The sequence below is a fragment of the Pelophylax lessonae genome (assembly GCF_965119305.1).
Source record: "Pelophylax lessonae genome assembly, chromosome: 8".
Taxonomy (NCBI): domain Eukaryota; kingdom Metazoa; phylum Chordata; class Amphibia; order Anura; family Ranidae; genus Pelophylax; species Pelophylax lessonae.
This window is the reverse complement of record NC_138775.1, coordinates 158,447,744-158,467,388: the sequence shown is the minus strand read 5'-3', so window position 1 is coordinate 158,467,388 and position 19,645 is coordinate 158,447,744. Positions and strand designations below refer to the sequence as shown.

At 45.9% G+C, this 19,645-nt stretch overlaps 1 long non-coding RNA gene across 1 annotated transcript in view; it reads right to left on the bottom strand.

The window, feature by feature from the left end:
- Positions 1-473: 473 nt before the first annotated feature.
- Positions 474-19,645, bottom strand: part of LOC309561253 — a 243,060-nt gene continuing 223,888 nt past the window's right edge. Inside the window, exon 4 of the long non-coding RNA XR_014225555.1 lies at positions 474-635. This is a non-coding gene — a long non-coding RNA (uncharacterized lncRNA). The remainder of the gene's footprint in view (positions 636-19,645) is intronic.

Below are 19,645 nucleotides of genomic sequence, written 5' to 3'. Positions count from 1 at the left end.
ACTAGGAGGTGTTCCTATATGGGATAAGGCCCTAGGCAGGAAATGAAATAAGCTAACCAAGCGAGATGTACCAGGGGGAAGTTTTGATATATCAGTATACATAGATGCTATAGGTGTACCAAGAGGTGTCCCAGATGAATTTAAAGCAAGAAATCAAGTAGCAGCAGGTTTCAAATCTATTTTCCTGTTTATATCTGTAAATAAGAATACTGATTGGATAAACTATATATATTACAATCAACAGCGCTTTGTTAACTATACAAGAGATGCAGTCAAGTGCCTTGCCGAGCAGCTTGATGCAACCTCACTGACAGCCTGGCAGAACGGGATCTCTCTGGATATGCTCTTGGCTGAACGAGGAGGGGTTTGTATGATGTTTGGTACCACAGTTTTCATAACAGTTTGAATTTTCCAGGTTTAGGACAGTTTTGTTTCCACTACACTATGTATTATTTAGATGTACATACCTCTACAGGTTGGAAAGGTTGAACTCCAGCCATAATGAAAGCACTGGACTGAACTTGAGCCATCTAGGGTCCAGTTTTCTGGGCATTTAAAATAGACAACTTCACCAAATGTTACTTTTTTTTCTTTCCTTTTCTTGTTTTCTGTTTGTATTAGAGTACAGAAAATTCCTGTGGGGAAGGGTGGAATTATATAAATTGAACTATGCATATATAAACTGAAGTCATTATACATACAGTATGTACACAAAAATATTTAAAAAAAGGAAGCCGCGATTGTTTGAAATACACACAATCTTACTTTTGGTATGTTATTACACTCCAATAATATATTTGCAATATCTTTTACAGATACATGTATGGTTTAAGGTTGAATATAAGCTATGCACTGAGCTTGCAAGTATATTGCTGAATCAGCAGTCTAAAGTGGTTGCAGGAGCAGAGGTCAGAATGCAGGCAAATTGTCTTCTTGAGGCCTTATTATGGCTGATGTGACTTATGTGAAAAATGTTACTTTATGAAAGCTTGAAGTAATTGTAGCCTTACTACTGCACTTGCAAAAAGAACAGTACTGTGCATGATAATTTTTAATTTGCGCTAACATTCAAATTTTCAGGGTGTGTCCCTGTCTTCAAGGTCCAGGCTGTACTAATACACAAAATTTTAGCAGAATGTTAAGTAGGACAATCTCTGAGGGAGAAAAAAAACATAAAACCACACACAGAAATGGTAATTAAACTGGGATAGTTAATGTGAGAATACCGAGAGAAAGTGCTATACACTGGGGGGTGGAGTAACTGTCACAGAGGAGAGAAGGGGTGGAAAAACTGTTAGATAATAATTTAGAAAACCAAGGTCTACATTTAGTCCATAATCATGTCAAATAGAATTATCATTCTTCGTTTAAAACTTTTCCTTTAAAGTGGGAGTAAACTTGCATCTCTATCTAGTACCTATAGGTAAGCCTAAGGTAAAATATGGACTACCTATAGGTACTGTACATATCTCCTAAACATGCACCGTTTAGGAGATATTTACTGTATATGCAGAAGATGATGTCACCGGCGCATGTGCTGTGAAGGAATCTGTTCCTTAATGGTGTGTCTGTGCAAATTCATCCTTGTTTGCAATTGCAACTTCTATCTTGTTTTACCAATGTAAGATCCTTTATTACATTTATTGCATTGGATGAGGTACACAACATTATTGGAGGTGCAGCTGTATGATTCTGTGATATTAAAGGTCCTATTTGTGTGTGTGACACTTTTTAGTTGCAAGAATTTTTGTTTTTTCACAAGTACAGGTACAAGCAAGTTGTTTGCCGGGCGCTCGGATTCGGCACATCGCGGATCGGGTGGACAGATTATTGGGTGGGGCTGGGGAAGACCCAGCTGTCATGGTACACATGGGTACCAATGACATAGGCAGAGGAAGATGGAGTCCTAAACAATTTCAGGGACTTAGGTGCTAAGTTGAGGAGTAGGACCTCCAAGGTAGTATTTTCCGAAATACTACCTGACGTTTTCACCTTTGAAAACGTCATCTGTGACGAAATGTCGTCAGGGCACGGCGTACTGACATCCTCTAACAGCGACCTAGAGAGTGCGGGCGAGCGAAGCCGTCCGGCCGGCGGCTGCACATTTTCTGCCTGACATTTCGTGCTACACTGTAAGTGTTACTCCTTTTTATTACCAATAAATTGTACGGTTTTACGCTATGGGAGCCTCTTTTCTTCTTTTTTGATTGGGCAAATCTATGGTTGAAAGCGAGGATTTATCCCAGAATTCATGTTTGGACCCTGACTATTGATTTCCATACAAGCTTGACTGAGTTTAACATCTGGTAAGAGGCGACCCCTACTGGTGCTTATCTGGTATTGCATCCTGTGTCACTTGGATTGATTTCTACACACTTGCTTTAACTTATTTTTGGTAAGAGGCTGATCTAGCTGGTGATGGTCCAAACACATACCTTCAACACTTTATTTTCACTTGGGTTATAAGTTAATTTTGTCTGGTAAGAGGCAACTCCAACTGGATTATTTTTTGCACCTTATCCTGCATCTGTTTTGGTAGGGGTATTTACCCCTTAAATTTTTTAAAATTTTTTTTTGTTTTACCTTGCTATCTTGGTGGCAGCTATTTACACGTTTCCCAATCTCCATTTTAAGTCACACTCAAGGTGATACTATATTAGTTGTTGGGTTTTACGCTATTGCGTTTGTTTGTATTTTTTACATGATCCAATGACCTCCGAGTTCACTGCTCACACGGGTCTGGATCATCTATCAAAGTGACAAGACTAAGTATATCCGCTTCATTCTTACCTCAATCTGGTAAGCGTACACTCTAAAGGGAGTCGGGTTCAGGATCTTACCCAAGATATTTTCCATCTGTCATCAATATTGGGACTTTGTGGACTTTATACCTCCATAGATCACATTAGCACAACTTGATTTACATATATTTTCTATTCTGCTATTCAATAAAAACCTTTGGGGAACAATTAAATTGTGGGATAGTCTGTGTTGGTACGTGTGAGATCCACCTTTCCAAGTTTTTGGGGTTCATCTCATACTTCTGAAGACTTGAGGGTGCTGCCTGTTCCAAACTCCTCCTACTCCTCATCCAGCCTTTTAGGGGTACAAACAATAGTAATTGGGGCCTAGTGTGGTTTTGTACGTGTGAGATACATACACTTTTTTTGATCATATTTTCTATTCCGCTATTCAATAAAAACCTTTGGGGATCAATTAAATTGCGGGATAGTCTGTGTTGGTACGTGTGAGATCCACCTTTCCAAGTTTTTGGGGTTCATCTCATACTTCTGAAGACTTGAGGGTGCTGCCTGTTCCAAACTCCTCCTACTCCTCATCCAGCCTTTTAGGGGTACAAACAATAGTAATTGGGGCCTAGTGTGGTTTTGTACGTGTGAGATACATACACTTTTTTTGATCATATTTTCTATTCCGCTATTCAATAAAAACCTTTGGGGAACAATTAAATTGCGGGATAGTCTGTGTTGGTACGTGTGAGTTCCACCTTTCCAAGTTTTTGGGGTTCATCTCATACTTCTGAAGATTTGAGGGTGCTGCCTGTTCCAAACTCCTCCTACTCCTCATCCAGCCTTTTAGGGGTACAAACAATAGTAATTGGGGCCTAGTGTGGTTTTGTACGTGTGAGATACATACACTTTTTTTGATCATATTTTCTATTCCGCTATTCAATAAAAACCTTTGGGGAACAATTAAATTGCGGGATAGTCTGTGTTGGTACGTGTGAGATCCACCTTTCCAAGTTTTTGGGGTTCATCTCATACTTCTGAAGATTTGAGGGTGCTGCCTGTTCCAAACTCCTCCTACTCCTCATTCAGCCTTTTAGGGGTACAAACAATAGTAATTGGGGCCTAGTGTGGTTTTGTACGTGTGAGATACATACACTTTTTTTGATCATATTTTCTATTCCGCTATTCAATAAAAACCTTTGGGGATCAATTAAATTGCGGGATAGTCTGTGTTGGTACGTGTGAGATCCACCTTTCCAAGTTTTTGGGGTTCATCTCATACTTCTGAAGATTTGAGGGTGCTGCCTGTTACCAAACTCCTCCTACTCCTCATCCAGCCTTTTAGGGGTACAAACAATAGTAATTGGGGCCTAGTGTGGTTTTGTACGTGTGAGATACATACACTTTTTTTGATCATATTTTCTATTCCGCTATTCAATAAAAACCTTTGGGGAACAGTTAAATTGCGGGATAGTCTGTGTTGGTACGTGTGAGATCCACCTTTCCAAGTTTTTGGGGTTCATCTCATACTTCTGAAGATTTGAGGGTGCTGCCTGTTCCAAACTCCTCCTACTCCTCATTCAGCCTTTTAGGGGTACAAACAATAGTAATTGGGGCCTAGTGTGGTTTTGTACGTGTGAGATACATACACTTTTTTTGATCATATTTTCTATTCCGCTATTCAATAAAAACCTTTGGGGATCAATTAAATTGCGGGATAGTCTGTGTTGGTACGTGTGAGATCCACCTTTCCAAGTTTTTGGGGTTCATCTCATACTTCTGAAGATTTGAGGGTGCTGCCTGTTACCAAACTCCTCCTACTCCTCATCCAGCCTTTTAGGGGTACAAACAATAGTAATTGGGGCCTAGTGTGGTTCTGTAGGTGTGAGATACATACACTTTTTTTGATCATATTTTCTATTCCGCTATTTAATCAAAACCTTTGGGTACAAACAATTAAATTGCGTGATAGTCTGCGTCGGTACGTGTGAGATACACCTTTCCAATTTTTTGGGCGCATCTCATACTGCCGAGGATTTGAGGGTGCTTCAGTCTGCCTCCTGCCTGTTCCGAACTCCTCCTACTCCTCATCCTGCCTTTAGGGTAGAAAAAATTGTAATCGGGGCCTAGTTTGTGTTTGTACGTGTGATATACACCGTTTTCTAAAATTTGTCCTATTCCGCTATTCAATATACACCCTGTTTGAGTGTAAAAAATTAAATTGCGGGATAGTCTGTATCTGTACATGTGAGATACACCTTTTTAAATTTGTTTGGCACATCTCCTTCTACCGCCGAGGATTGCAGGGCGCTTCAGATTGCCTCCTGTTCCCAACTCCTCCTACTCCTCTTCCTCATCCTGCCTTTAGGGTACAAAAAATTGTAATCTGGGCCTAGTCTGTGTTTGTACGTGTGAGATACACCGTATTCTAAAATTTCTCCTATTCCGCTATTCAATATACACCCTTTTGGGGTAAAAAACATTAAATTGCGGCATAGTTTGCATATTTGACTGAGATACACCCGTGCGATACTGTTGTTGTTTTGTTCCGCTATTCAATAAACACCTTTCTAGGGCAAGATCTTAAATTACAGAAATATGAGGAGACCGTCAAATAGGGGCCGTGGCCTGGGTCGTGGTGCTGCTGGTAGAGCTCCTGTTGCAAGGAGAGGACGTGGTCGATCTGTGCCAGCTACACGCACAAGTGAAACACCTTCCTCAAGTGTTAGTAGGCGACAGAACCTGCATCAGTATTTGGTAGGGCATCATACGCCTCTAGAAGTGATGAGGCCAGAACACAGAGAGGCGATAGTAGATTGGTTTGCTGCTGACACTGCCTCCAGTTCCTTCACATTGTCTCCCACCCAGTCTACTGCAGAAAGCTCAGAGTTGGCACCTGCAGCCGATGTCCAACCGTCTTTCACCTCACCCCCTTGCAAATCAGCCAAGCAGTCTGAGCCCCAAGCCATACAGCAGTCTCTTGTTCTTTTTGATGACTCTGTCAGCAGGGCTTCCCAGGGCCATCCACCTAGCCCTGCCCCAGAAGTGGAAGAGATTGAGTGCAGCAATGCCCAACCACTTATTTCTCAAGATGAGTACATGCAAGGACCATCGCAGCACGTCTCCGATGATGACGAAATGCAGGTGCCAACTGCTGCGGCGTTCAGAATTGTGGAGACCGACAAGGAAGGCAGGGGTGAAGACTGCGTGGAAGATGATGTGGAGGATGATGAGGTCCTCGACCCCACATGGAATGAACGTCATGCAGGTGACCTGAGTAGTTTGGAGGAAGAGGCGGTGGTCGCACAGAGCCACCAGCACAGCAGAAGAGGGAGCAGGGTGCAGAAGTGGAGCGCCCGTGCCCTAGACACTACGCCTGCTACTGCCCAACGCAGCAAGGGAACGAGCGCACCAAAGTCAGCTCAAAAGGAGTTCTCTAGCGTGGAAGATCTTTAGAAAATGTGCTGATGACAGGACACGAGTGGTTTGCACCCTGTGCAATCAGAGCCTGAAGCGAGGCATAAACTTTCTCAACCTGAGCACAACCTGCATGATCAGGCATCTAAGTGCAAAGCACGAGCTGCAGTGGAGTAGACACCTTCAAAACCAAGAAACGTCTCTGGCTCATCCTGCTTCCTCTTCTGCTGCAGTCTTGGCCGCTCCAGCCACATCTGTAGTGATACCGGCACCTGCCACCCCGCAAACAGAGGATCTGTCAGCAACACCACCACCTGGGTCACCAACCATCTCCACAATGTCCCGTGGAAGCGTTCGTCTTTCCATCTCCCAAACATTTGAGGAAGAGGAAGTACCCCCCTACCCACCCGCGATCCCTTGCCCTGAATGCCAGCATTTCAAAATTCTTGGCCTTTGAAATGCTGTCATTCTGGTGGAGACGCACAGTTTTAAAAACCTTATGTCGGTGGCTGTCCCACATTACGTCGTGCCCAGCCGCCACTACTTTTACAGGCAAGCCATCCCTTCCCTGCACAACGAAGTGGGGGAAAAAAATCAGGTGTGCACTGCGCAACGCCATCTGTGGCAAGGTCCACCTAACTACCGATACGTGGACCAGTAAGCACGGTCAGGGGTGTTATATCTCCCTAACGGCACACTGGGTAAATGCAGTGGCGGATGGGCCTGAGGCAGATAGCAATTTGGCGCATGCCCTTCCACCACCGAGGATTGCAGGGCGCTTCAGTTTGCCTCCTGTTCCTAACTCCTCCTACTCCGCTTCTTCATCCTCTACCGCCTCCTCATCCGGACAGCGCAACACCTTCACCACCAACTTCAGCACGGCCAGGGGTAAACGACAGCAGGCAGTTTTAAAACTTGCCTGTTTGGGGGAAAAACCACACACCGCGCAGGAGTTGTGGAGGAGCATGAAACAGCAGACAAATGAGTGGTTGCTGCCAGCGAGCCTCAAGCCCGGCCTGGTGTGATAACGGGCGAAATCTCATAGCAGCTCTGAGCCTAGCCGGTTTGACGCACATCCCTTGCCTGGCGCATGTGCTGAATTTGGTGGTGCAGAGGTTCCTTAAAAAACGTCTGTGCGCACTTTCGGCGTTCTCACCCTGCTGCTGCTCGCCTGTCAGCGCTGCAGCGTAACTTCATCCTTCCCGCTCACCGCCTCATATGTGACGTGCCCACAAGGTGGAACTCCACCTTGCACATGCTGGAAAGACTGTGCGAGCAGCAGCAGGCCATAGTGGAGTTTCAACTGAAGCACGCGCGCGTGAGTCGCTCTGCGGAACAGCACTACTTCACCACCAATAACTGGGCCTTCATGCGAGACCTGTGTGCCTTGTTGCGCTGTTTTGAGTACTCCACCAACATGGCCAGTGCCGATGACGCCGTTCTCAGCTTAACTATCCCACTTCTATGCCTCCTTCAAAAAACAATTCGGGCGATGATGGAAGAGGATGTGGCACAGGATGAGGAGGAGGAGGCTGAAGAGGTAACATTTCCAAGGCTTTCAGGGCAGTCATTCACAAGGGGCTCCGAGGGTGGGTTCCTGCACACACAAACGCCAGGGACACAATTGTCCAGCAGGGGCACAGTTCTGGAGGATGAGAAGGATGAGGAGGATGAGGAGGAGGAGCTGGAGGAGATGGAACCATGTTCACAGCAGGGTGGCACCCAGGCGAGCTCATGGCCATCACTGGTGCGTGGCTGGGGGGATACAGAGGACACGGACGATACACCTCCCACAGAGGACAGCCTTTCGTTGCCTCTGGGCAGCCTGGCACACATGAGCGATTACATGCTGCAGAGTCTCCACAACGACCGCCGAGTTGCCCACATTCTAACTTGTGCTGATTACTGGGTGGCCACGCTGCTGGATCCCCATTACAAGGACAACGTACCGTCCTTAATTCACTCACTGAAGCGCAATCGCAAGATGCGCGAGTACAAGCGCACGCTGGTTGACGCGATGCTGCTGGCATTCCCACCTGACAGCAGGGCCACAGTGGAAGCACAAGGCGGAAGAGGAGGAGGAAGAGGAGGAGGAGGAAGAGGAGGAGGAAGAGGAAGAGGAAGAGGAAGGGGAGGAGGAAGAGGAGTAGGAGGAGGAGGAGGAGGAAGAGGAGGAGGAGGTCGCCAACGCAACCAGGGCACCGCCAGCACCTCAGAAGGCAGTGTTAGCATGGCCGAAATGTGGAAAAGCTTTGTCAGCACGCCACAACAAACAGCAGCACCAGCAGCTCATATGGAACGTCTTAGCAGGAGGCAGCATTTCACAAACATGGTGGAGCAGTATGTGTGCACACGCCTAGACGTACTGAATGAGGGGTCTGCCCCCTTCAACTTCTGGGTCTCCAAGTTGGGCACATGGCCTGATCTTGCCCTTTACGCCTTGGAGGTGCTGGCGTGCCCTGCAGCCAGTGTATTATCTGAACGGGTATTTAGCACAGCTGGGGGCGTTATCACAGACAAGCGCAGCCGCCTGTCCAGAGACAATGTGGACAAGCTCACGTTCATTAAAATGAACCAGGCATGGATCCCACGGGACTTTTCCGTACCTTGTGCAGAATAGCGATGGATACCGACCTTACCCAGCCATTGTTCTATTTTTGCTCTCTCTCACTCTTTTGGGGTGTACCCTCATTTAAAATTTGTGAAAAGAAGCAGTGCTGGCTACCTCATCCTCCTCAGGGCCAGATTAACGTAGGGGCTATTGGAGCTGCAGCTCCAGGCCCCTACCTTTATATAGGCCCCGGGTTGGCCATATTCACTGTTACCGCTCTTCTGTCACTTGTAAACACAGAAGTCTGGCTTCTATGCTCGCTTCCCCAGGCAGCTCCCTCAGAACCTCCCCACACAGCACGAAGGCTGGACAAGGAGGGACAGTTGCCGATGCATGGATGTGTTTATGGGCTTCAGAGACAGCATCCCATGTTGAATTAGGCATGCATGGCTGCACCCTTCCTCCTCTGGGTGCATGCCAAGGCACGGCCCTTAAGGCCCTTCAAAATCCTCAGCACCAAGCCCATGATGCTCTTATTCCGGCCCTGGTCCTCCTCCACTGCCGCTTCCACCTACACCGCCCATAGGTGTGCGCAGCCTATTGCATTAGGGTGTGCACCCCAAAGTTTAAATACACGTGCATGTGTTTGCCTACATGTACATGGCCCCGATACATTACTCTCCCTGCTGGCAAAGAGAAATAGAGCAGAGCAGGTCCGAGGGAGATCTTTCCCATCTCCTCACTGGCAAACAGAGCGATAATGCTATGTGCCCTAGGTGATTAGGGTGTGCCCAGGTACACCCGGCACACCCTGTGCGCCCGCCTATGACACCGCCACATCCACCACCACCTCAACCTCCCTCCTACTCCATACGGGCCTCGTCCTTCAGAGATGAAGAACATTGTTTTATTTTTCTGTTCTTTTTTTTGTTGTTTTAAGTTATTTCCCTATCCACATTTGTTTGCAGAGCACTTGCCATGCTCTTAACTACGTTTTGCTGCCATTTGCAGCACTCTAGCCCTTTCCATTGGTGTTTTAGAGCCATTTTAGTGCGGGTTCCCATTGACTTCAATGGGGTTCGGTGTCTGGGAAAAGTTCGGCAAAAGTCCGGGACACAGACCCAGACTTTTTTTTAAAGTTCGGCCGAACCCGCCGAACACGGACATCCTGTCCACTCAACTCTAGTAAAAACGAAATCAGGGCAGCTAAAATAGAACACGAGAGACATATAGCGGAGGAGAGTAAAAAGAACCCCAAGAAGTTCTTTAAGTATATAAACAGTAAGAAAGCGAGGCCAGAACACATTGGCCCCATAAAAGACGACAATAAGAAAATAAACAAACAAGAAAACATGACCACTGAGGACAGAGAAAAGGCAGAAGTGTTAAATAATTTCTTCTCTTCAGTCTTCACAAAAGAATCAGGGGGCTACACTAACCCACATTGTAAGGCCGAACTAAACAACACACCTCAGGAAGTGCCGCCATGGCTAACAGAAGATAGACTTAAAGCTAAACTAGAGAAACTTAACATAAATAAATCACCGGGACCGGATGGCTTGCACCCGAGGGTTCTTAAAGAGCTCAGCCAGGTGATTGCTAGACCATCATTCTTGATCTTTAAGGATAGTTTACAGACGGGTATGGAGCCAGCTGATTGGAAAAAAGCCAACGTGGTACCAATATTTAAAGAGGGACCGAGGTGTATCCCGGGTAACTATAGGCCGATCAGCCTAACATCTGTATTCTGCAAGATTTTGGAGGGGATGTTAAGGGACCACATACAAGACTTTAGTAATGAAAATGGTATTATTAGTAGTAATCAGCATGGAGTCATTAAAAATCGTTCTTGCCAAACCAATCTATTAACCTTCTATGATGAAGTGAGCTGCCACCTAGATAAAGGAAAGCCTGTGGATGTGGTGTATCTGGACTTTGCAAAGGCTTTTGACATCGTTCCCCACAAACGCTTACTGTTCAAACTAAGGAAGGTAGGTATGGACCATAAGGTGAGTACCTGGATAGAGAACTGGCTCCAGGGGAGAGTCCAGAGGGTGATGATTAATGGGGAGTACTCGGATTGGGAGGCTGTGGAAAGTGGGGTCCCCCAGGGTTTGGTCCTGGGACCAATCCTGTTTAATTTATTCATAAATGATCTAGAGGAGGGGATATCTAGTACAATCTCAGTATTTGCGGATGATACTAAACTAAGCATGCCAATATCTTCTGGGCAGGATGTGGAAACCTTACAAGCGGACCTGAACAAAATAACGGGGTGGGCAACTACATGGCAGATGAGGTTTAATATTGAAAAATGTAAAGTAATGCACTTGGGGGCCAGAAACCAGGAAGCAAGCTACTCACTAGGGGGGGGGGGGAACCTCTGGGTGAGTCTAGGATGGAAAAAGACTTGGGGGTACTGGTATACAACAGGCTTGGCAGTGGCATGCAATGCCAAGCCGCTGCAAGCAAAGCCAACAGAATACTGTGATGTATAAAAAAGGGGATTCACTCCAGAAATAAAGAGATTATTCTCCCACTCTACAAGACTCTGGTCCGGCCACATCTGGAGTATGCTGTCCAGTTCTGGGCACCGGTCCTCAGGAAGGATGTGCTGGAATTGGAAAGAGTCCAGAGAAGGGCAACAAAATAATTAGGGGAATGGAGGACATCAGCTATGAGGAAAGACTACAAGCACTGAACCTATTCTCTCTGGAGAAGAGACGATTGAGGGGGGTATGATATCAATGTACAAATACTGTACTGGCGACCCTAGCATAAGGAACAAACTATTCAGAGTAATGCCCCATACACACGTGCAGATTATCTGAAGACTTTTGTCTGCAGACTTACCTTTTCTATGTAGTGCAAGGGCCTGCCGGATTGCATACAAATTGAAAGTGTTTAGGTTTGACCTCATATTATATGGTTTTGGTAAGTCTGCACACAAAAGTCTGCAGATAATCTGCATGTGTGTATGGGGCATTAGGGAATACAATAAGACACGTGGCCACTCACTAAAACGAGAGGAAAGGCGGTTTAACCTTAAAATGTGTAAGGGGTTCTTCACTGTAAGAGCGGTAAGGATGTGGAATTCTCTGCCACAAGCAGTCGTATCAGCAGGAAGCATTGATAGTTTCAAAAAACTATTAGATGGGCACCTTAGAGACCACAACATACAGGGGTATACAATGTACGGTTAACAGCAAACACACGCGCACATCATAGGTTGAACTGGATGGACTGATGTCTTTTTTCAACCTCACTAACTATGTAACTATGTAACTATGTAAGCAGTGAAACAAAAATACAAACCTTAATGTCTTCTGTTTAACTGGATAACAAGTAACATAAGGTTTTATATGAGTACATTGGCTGTTAGCAGCACAGTAGATTTAAAGCAGCAGTCCTGAGATATAGGTTAATGGTAGGAGCGTTGCCTGTCTTACCCCGGCACCCCATCTGGGAACAAACTGTGCCATGGGGAGGGTGACAACAAATCCAGCTGCTATTTAATATTTCTTAACAACTACACAGTAACGAATGGTAACTGTTCAAATGGTCTGGCACATACAGTATGGAACCAGTATTTAGGATGTTGCAAGGGATGTAGAGCATATTGTCATAGTATCACCCAAAGGGGTACTAATGGATGCAGTATTCAGTTGGAGTATAGTCTATGAGATAGCCATACTTGCCAATTGGAACAAAAGTGTGAAAATGTGTCATTTTTGCTGGCTAAGGTGCTTTCCAGTGAGCAAGTACATGTAGCACTGCCCCCTAGAGGACTGCTGAGAATTACACTTTTTAGATTCCCCTGGTTCACCCTTAGCAACTGACAGCAGATAAACAGCAATGAAAGTTCTTGGCTCAGTCAATAATCAGTCCAGGGATGTTGTTTTTGTGGTTTTATTGAGAACATGGATAGGAGAAGGGATGAGTGGGATACTCCAACTATTAACTATTCACAGTCTTGAGGACAGCTAACTGTAGAATGTGGCAAGGCTGCTGCTTCACCCTGCCACTAAAGTGAATTTGCTTTAAATGTTCCTGCTTAAATATTCTCTTTAGGGTTCTAAACTTGGCACCCCCTTTAATCTCACTGCCTGTGTGCTGACACCCGTCCACTGATTCTAGCCTCTGGAGTGGTCCCCTTCCTGGCAGACCCCTGGGCAAGTTCCTCTGTACTCACGGACACTGTTTTTCCAGAGTCACCGTTGCCTCCAAACTCCACTAATCAGCCTCTACTGGACCTCTGGGTTCAGCTACACTTTCTGGTACACCAGGCCGACTGCCTGTAACCACCTTCCACAGCTTCAGAAGTGGAGACAGCCGTCACCCTCCTTCTGGGACTTGGCTTCCTGCCCAAAGACCCCCAGGCTCATGTGGTCTTGGCTTTTATACCCTATCCCATAATGCACCTCTCTCTGTGCCAACCCACTGAGACAGTGCAAAAGCCTGTGTTTCATTGGCCAGGTTTCCCACAGCACCCAACGTGCCTCCCTATTGGATCTGCTGGGGACACTACCTGAGCCCAGATGAACACACACTGAGCACAACGAGCAGGCCTAACTATCAATCAGGCTCCCCTGATAAGCAGAGAGAGCAGACTATGTTTTACCTGCTGCTCCCCTGTTAAGCAGGCAGAGAAAACTATTCTCCCTACCTGGCACCTATCTAGGAGGGTGCTACATCCAGTTGAGATCACTGATTACATCAGACAAGTTAGGTATAGAGACGGACTTCCAATTCCGAGTGATGTTTAATTTAGCTGCCTGGAGAATATGGATTATTACAGTCCTGGATTGTATAGGTACAGAGGTAGGTATGGGGCTAGGTGTGAGCTCTGAGATGATGAAATATTTGGTTTCAGTATGATGTCAATGAAGGACAGTACCAGAGGATATGTATTAGCAAACCTTTAGAGCCGCAAGAGCGCCAGCAATTAGGTGGGGTTGATGGGTGCATTCTAGACAATTGGTAAAGGGCAAGATACCATTTGTGTAGTATCTTTTGGAAAAGTTCTCAGTGGTCTGCGCATCTAGTTGCTCTAGAGGTTGCTTTGACAGCTAGTTTGCAGGAGGTCTCAGGAATTTCAGCAACTAAGTCTTTCTCCCAGCGGAACATGGTTGTTTTAGTGAATGATGAAGATGAGCTTAGTTTTTTTTATAAAAAGAGAGAGATGCCTCCATTTTGGAGTTGCGAGAGAAATGAGATGTTGGTATAAAGGGTTAAGTTGGAGATTGGATGATATTTTTCTTTTTTTGCAGAGATGATACATTTGAATATATCAGAAATAATCCAACAAGGGGATGTTGAATTTATGATGGATTTTTGGGAAGGAGGCCAGTGTATTATTCTCAAAGATGTCTTCTATGGTTTGGATTCCAGTTTGTTGCCAGCATGTGAGCTTAATCGAGGTAATGGCAGTTTGGAAGTAGTAGAGTGGCAGAGGAATTTTTTTTTTTTTTTGGCAGAGGAATTTTGGTGGTGGGGAGATGCACTACTTTGGCGTAGGATGTATGTAAGGCTTTAATGGTTGCTTGTACTGCAGGGTAGGGTGAGTTTGAGTGGAGGTGATCAAGGAAAGAGGCCAGGTAGGGTGAACGCTTCTATTTGTGACCATTGTTTATGGAGGGGGGGGGGATTGGTCCACCAGAATATAGCTTGATCTAATAGCGATGCTATGTAGTAATGATACAAGTTGGAGACTAATGTACCTCTACTGTAGTATGCTTTTCGAATATATCTAGGCTTGCAAATAGACAAAAAAACATTTCTCCTCTTAGTTGGGATTTTGAAGGCAATCAATGAAAAACAAAATATAAAATACTTTAGACATTTATTAGAATCATTTTTAAAAATTCACATAAATTACACAAATGTATCAAAAAGACATGAAAGTGTGTAAATGGTGCCGACAACACCAATATTACAGTACAAATATAAAATTAGACAATTGTTTGAACCAGGTGGTTGAAGGGGACTCAATACACCTCCATAGGGAGAAGATATCCATACAGAGGAAGTGTCCAACACGTTTAAAATATTTTAAATTAACTTGTAGTTCAATTCTTCTTCAGGGAAGTATTGTTGTCCCATTTCTATGAAAACATGAAACATTTATTTACATCAAACATAGCCTCATCTGTGGATCTTCCCAAATAGAAAACATGCCCATAGTTAGTTGGTTACTAACCGTACAGTGGAGGTCTCTATATTACAGACCCATCCAGAGTTCAGTCACATAGTACATAGGTTCCAGAGTTTTCAACAAATGCAAAATGTTTCTGCCAGGTTGGGGGATAGAAGAGGGACTCAGTCTGCCAAAAGGAGTAATACCACATCCCAGCAAGACCGCAAGGTGGAGACTTTTTCACCCAGTCTTAATCGGGGCCTTGATGGAAAAAAAAAAAAAAATATATATATATATATTTTATATGGGACTGACTACTATACCACTTTACTGCGGTCACCATTGGACCCCCCTTTTTGGATGTATACTTCTTTATATTACTATACAATGGAACATTACAATACATCTCATTCTGTGAGTATAGAGAAATCAATTATTTGATTTTCCTTGTTTCTTTTTTATAGACTACTGCTCCCACGCAATCTCCTTCTGGGCACTGATATATATACATACAGTGTGTGTGTGTGTATATATATATATATATATATATATATATACACACACACACACTGTATGTATATATATATCAGTGCCCAGAAGGAGATTGCGTGGGAGCAGTAGTCTATAAAAAAGAAACAAGGAAAATCAAATAATTGATTTCTCTATACTCACAGAATGAGATGTATTGTAATGTTCCATTGTATAGTAATATACAGAAGTATACATCCAAAAAGGGGGGTCCAATGGTGACCGCAGTAAAGTTGTATAGTAGTCAGTCCCACGGGAGAGGAGAGATTTGCTTTCTCTCCTGGTGAAAAGCAGAGAAAGATGGCGCCCATAGCGGCCCTCGGGGTCCCCATACATTGCGCATGCGTAGGGGGAAAGCCGCGTAGGGGGAAAGCCGCACTAGCACCTCCCCCTATGACAACGTTTTGCCACATTTCAGGCTTCAAACAAATATATAAAACTGTAATTTTTTGTGAAGAATCAACAAGTGGGACACAATCATGAAGTGGAACGAAATTTATTGGATATTTCAAACTTTGTTAACAAATAAAAAAATGAAAAATTGGGCGTGCAAAATTATTCAGCCCCTTTACTTTCAGTGCAGCAAACTCTCTCCAGAAGTTCAGTGAGGATCTCTGAATTATCCAATGTTGACCTAAATGACTAATGATGATAAATAGAATCCACCTGTGTGTAATCAAGTTTCTGTATAAATGCACCTGCACTATGATAGTCTCAGAGGTCCGTTTAAAGCGCAGAGAGCATTATGAAGAACAAGGAACACACCAGGCAGGTCCGAGATACCGTTGTGGAGAAGTTTAAAGCCGGATTTGGATACAAAAAGATTTCCCAAGCTTTAAACATCCCAAGGAGCACTGTGCAAGCGATAATATTGAAATGGAAGGAGTATCAGACCACTGCAAATCTACGAAGACCTGGCCGCCCCTCTAAACTTTCAGCTCATACAAGGAGAAGACTGATCAGAGATGCAGCCAAGAGGCCCATGATCACTCTGGATGAACTGCAGAGATCTACAGCTGAGTTGTATACTGCACAAATCTGGCCTTTATGGAAGAGTGGCAAGAAGAAAGCCATTTCTTAAAGATATCCATAAAAAGTGTAGTTTAAAGTTTGCCACAAGCCACCTGGGAGACACACCAAACATGTGGAAGAAGGTGCTCTGGTCAGATGAAACCAAAATCAAACTTTTTGGCAACAATGCAAAATGTTATGTTTGGCGTAAAAGCAACACAGCTCATCACCCTGAACACACCTCCTTACCCTGCATGTCTGAAGACCTGGCCCACTAGTTAGATAAAGACTGTCTATTTTCTCACTCATTACCTGGTTATCTGTGCCCAGGGCAGGACTGGCCAACCGGGATAGCGGGAATTTCCCCGGTGGGCTGTCGGCCCTGGGGCCGATTTGAGATAGGGACGGACGGCCGCTGTCGGCCCGCTGCCCGGCCGCTGCCGGCCCGCTGCACTCGAGCGCCGCCGCCGGATTCTTTTCAAATTCCTACACCAGCCGCTGTGAGCGGCATGACGTCATATCCGGCGGACAGCTGCGCGGCGGCGGATCTCCTCTCCTGCATGATGGGCCGCGCCATCCATCTCTCCCTTTCCTCCCACACGGACAGCAGCCGGCAGCGGGAGGTCGTCTGAGACACACAAGTGAGCGAAGCAGAGCCTGCCCTATGTTGTCCTGTTCAGCCAGGTAAGAGTAAACTGGCTGGGGGGAGAGTCAGCATTGTATTAGGACCCCTAATACAATGAGATGAACAAAATGGTGGCCAAAGGTCTCCCACCACTGGTGTCCACTGATCCATGTCTCAAGAGGTCCCCCAGTGGCCAGCAAAATGGTCCCCGTCTCAAGCCAGCTTTTAGCACCTGCAGCAGCTGCTGATGACTGCAATACTAGATCACATTATAGCTGAAACCAGGGAAGACTGGCTAGCCGGGAACACTGACTTTTCTCCCACTGTAGCAATAGCACATACGGCATATGGTCTTTCAGAGGCGGTTCACACTGAGCCCCGGTTCACACTTATGCGATGCGGGAAGGTTGCGAATTTGCAGCCTGTTCCCGCATCGCACACGCACCCCCGGCAGTTCACACTGCTATATGTGATACGCTGGGGGTTTCAATGTAATCTTAACGGCACCCCCAGTTTGATCGCATATCGCAGTGCGATCTTGCAGTTCGCACAGGATCGGATCGCACAAGTGTGAACTGCTGTGCGATCCGATCCTGATGCGGCTGCAAAAAAGGGTCCTGTGCATGTTTGGTGCGGCTGCGGTGTGAATTTAGCCATACAAAGTGTATGGCTAAACTCGCACCGCACAGCCGATCGCATGTAATGAAGGAGCAGTGTGCTCCGACATTACATGCGAACGCCGCAGCCGCATCAGTGTGAACCGGCTCTCGTGGCTGCGGTGTTCGCATGTAATGTCGGAGCGCACTGTTCCTTCATTACATGCGATCGGCTGTGCGGTGCGAGTTTAGCCATACACTTTGTATGGCTAAATTGGCACCGCACCCGCAGCAAACACGCACAGGACCCTTTTTTCCAGCCGCATCAGGATCGGATCGCACAGCGGTTCACACTTGTGCGATCCGATCCTGTGCGAACTGCAAGATCGCACTGCAATATGCGATCAAACTGGGGGTGTCGTTAAGATTACATTGACACCCCCAGCGTATCGCATATAGCAGTGTGAACTGCCGGGGGTGCGTTTGCAATGCGGGAACAGGCTGCGAATTCGCAACCTTCCCGCATCGCATAAGTGTGAACCGGGGCTCAAAGAAAACATTGCCTTGGGGCTTCCAATGCAACAGAAATTTGTAAAGTACTTTGTAGCAAGTGTGCCCTGGGTTTACCAGCATGTATCCCAGGCCACAGCAAAGTCCCGGGATCAGCAGCAACTTTTTGTCTCTCCCCTAGGTGCCACATTCCTAAATCAACTCCAATGGCAGCCCTGGGCCCTATACACAGGCTGCTGGCTGTCAGTCCTGTATTAGGGCCCCTTATAGAATGCTTATCCGCCCCCCTCCCCCTTAATACAATGCTGTTCCCCCTGGCCCCCTCCCCCTAATACAATGCTGACCCCCCCCCTAAATTTAGGGGGAGGGGGATCAGCATTGTATTAGGGGGAGGGGTGGGGGTTCAGCATTTTATTAGGGGGGGGCAGCATTGTATTAGGGGGATGGGGGTATTAGCCTTGCATTAGGGCCCCTAATACAATGCTGATCCACCCCCTCCCCCTATTACAATGCTGTTCCCCCTGGCCCCCTCCCCCTAATACAATGCTGATCCCCCCCCCCCAAATTTAGGTAAAGGGGGATCAGCATTGTATTAGGGGGAGGGGGCTAGGGGGAACAGCATTGTATTATGGGGAGGGGGGTCAGCATTGTATTAGGAGGAGGGGGCTGGGGGGGAAACAGCATTGTATTAGGGGGATCAGCATTGTATTAGGGGGAGGGGGCTAGGGGGAACAGAATTGTATTAGGGGGAGGGGGGATCAGCATTGTAGTAGGGGGATGGGGGGATTAGCCTTGTATTAGGGGGAGAGGGCCGGGGGGGTCAGCATTGTATTAGGAGGAGGGGGGTCAGCATTGTATTAGGAGGAGGGGGCTGGGGGGGGAACTGCATTGTATTAGGGGGAGGGGGGATCAGAATTGTATTAGGGCCCCTGATACAATGCCGATCCCCCTCCCCTAATACAATGCTGACCCCCCCTAATACAATGCTGTTCCCCCGACCCCCTCCCCCTAATACAATGCTGACCCCCCCCCCCCCCCCCAAAAAAGCTTTGTATTAGGGAAAGGGGGCCGGGGTGGGGGGGAACAGGCATTGTATTAGGGGCAGGGGGAGTGGGAGTCAACATTGTATTAGGGTGGGGGGGGACAGCATTGTATCAGGGGGAACTGTAACTCTAAACTGGTAACCTTTAGAAATTTTTAAAGTGTTGCCGATGGGGATTTTTAGGTACCAATGTTTGTCGCCATTCCACGAGCTTGTACAATTTTGAAGCATGAAATGTTGGGAATCTTTTTACTTGGCGTAACATTATCTTTCACATTATGGAAAATAATTAGGCTAACTTTACTGTTTTCTTATTTTTTTAATTTAAAAAAAGTGAATTTTTTCCCAAAAAAATTGCGTTTGTGAGACCGCTGCACAAATTCAGTTTGATAAATATTGCAACAATCGCCATTTTATTCTCTAGGGTCTCTGCTAAAAGAAAATCTATAATGTTTGGGGGTTCTAAGTAATTTTGAAGCCAA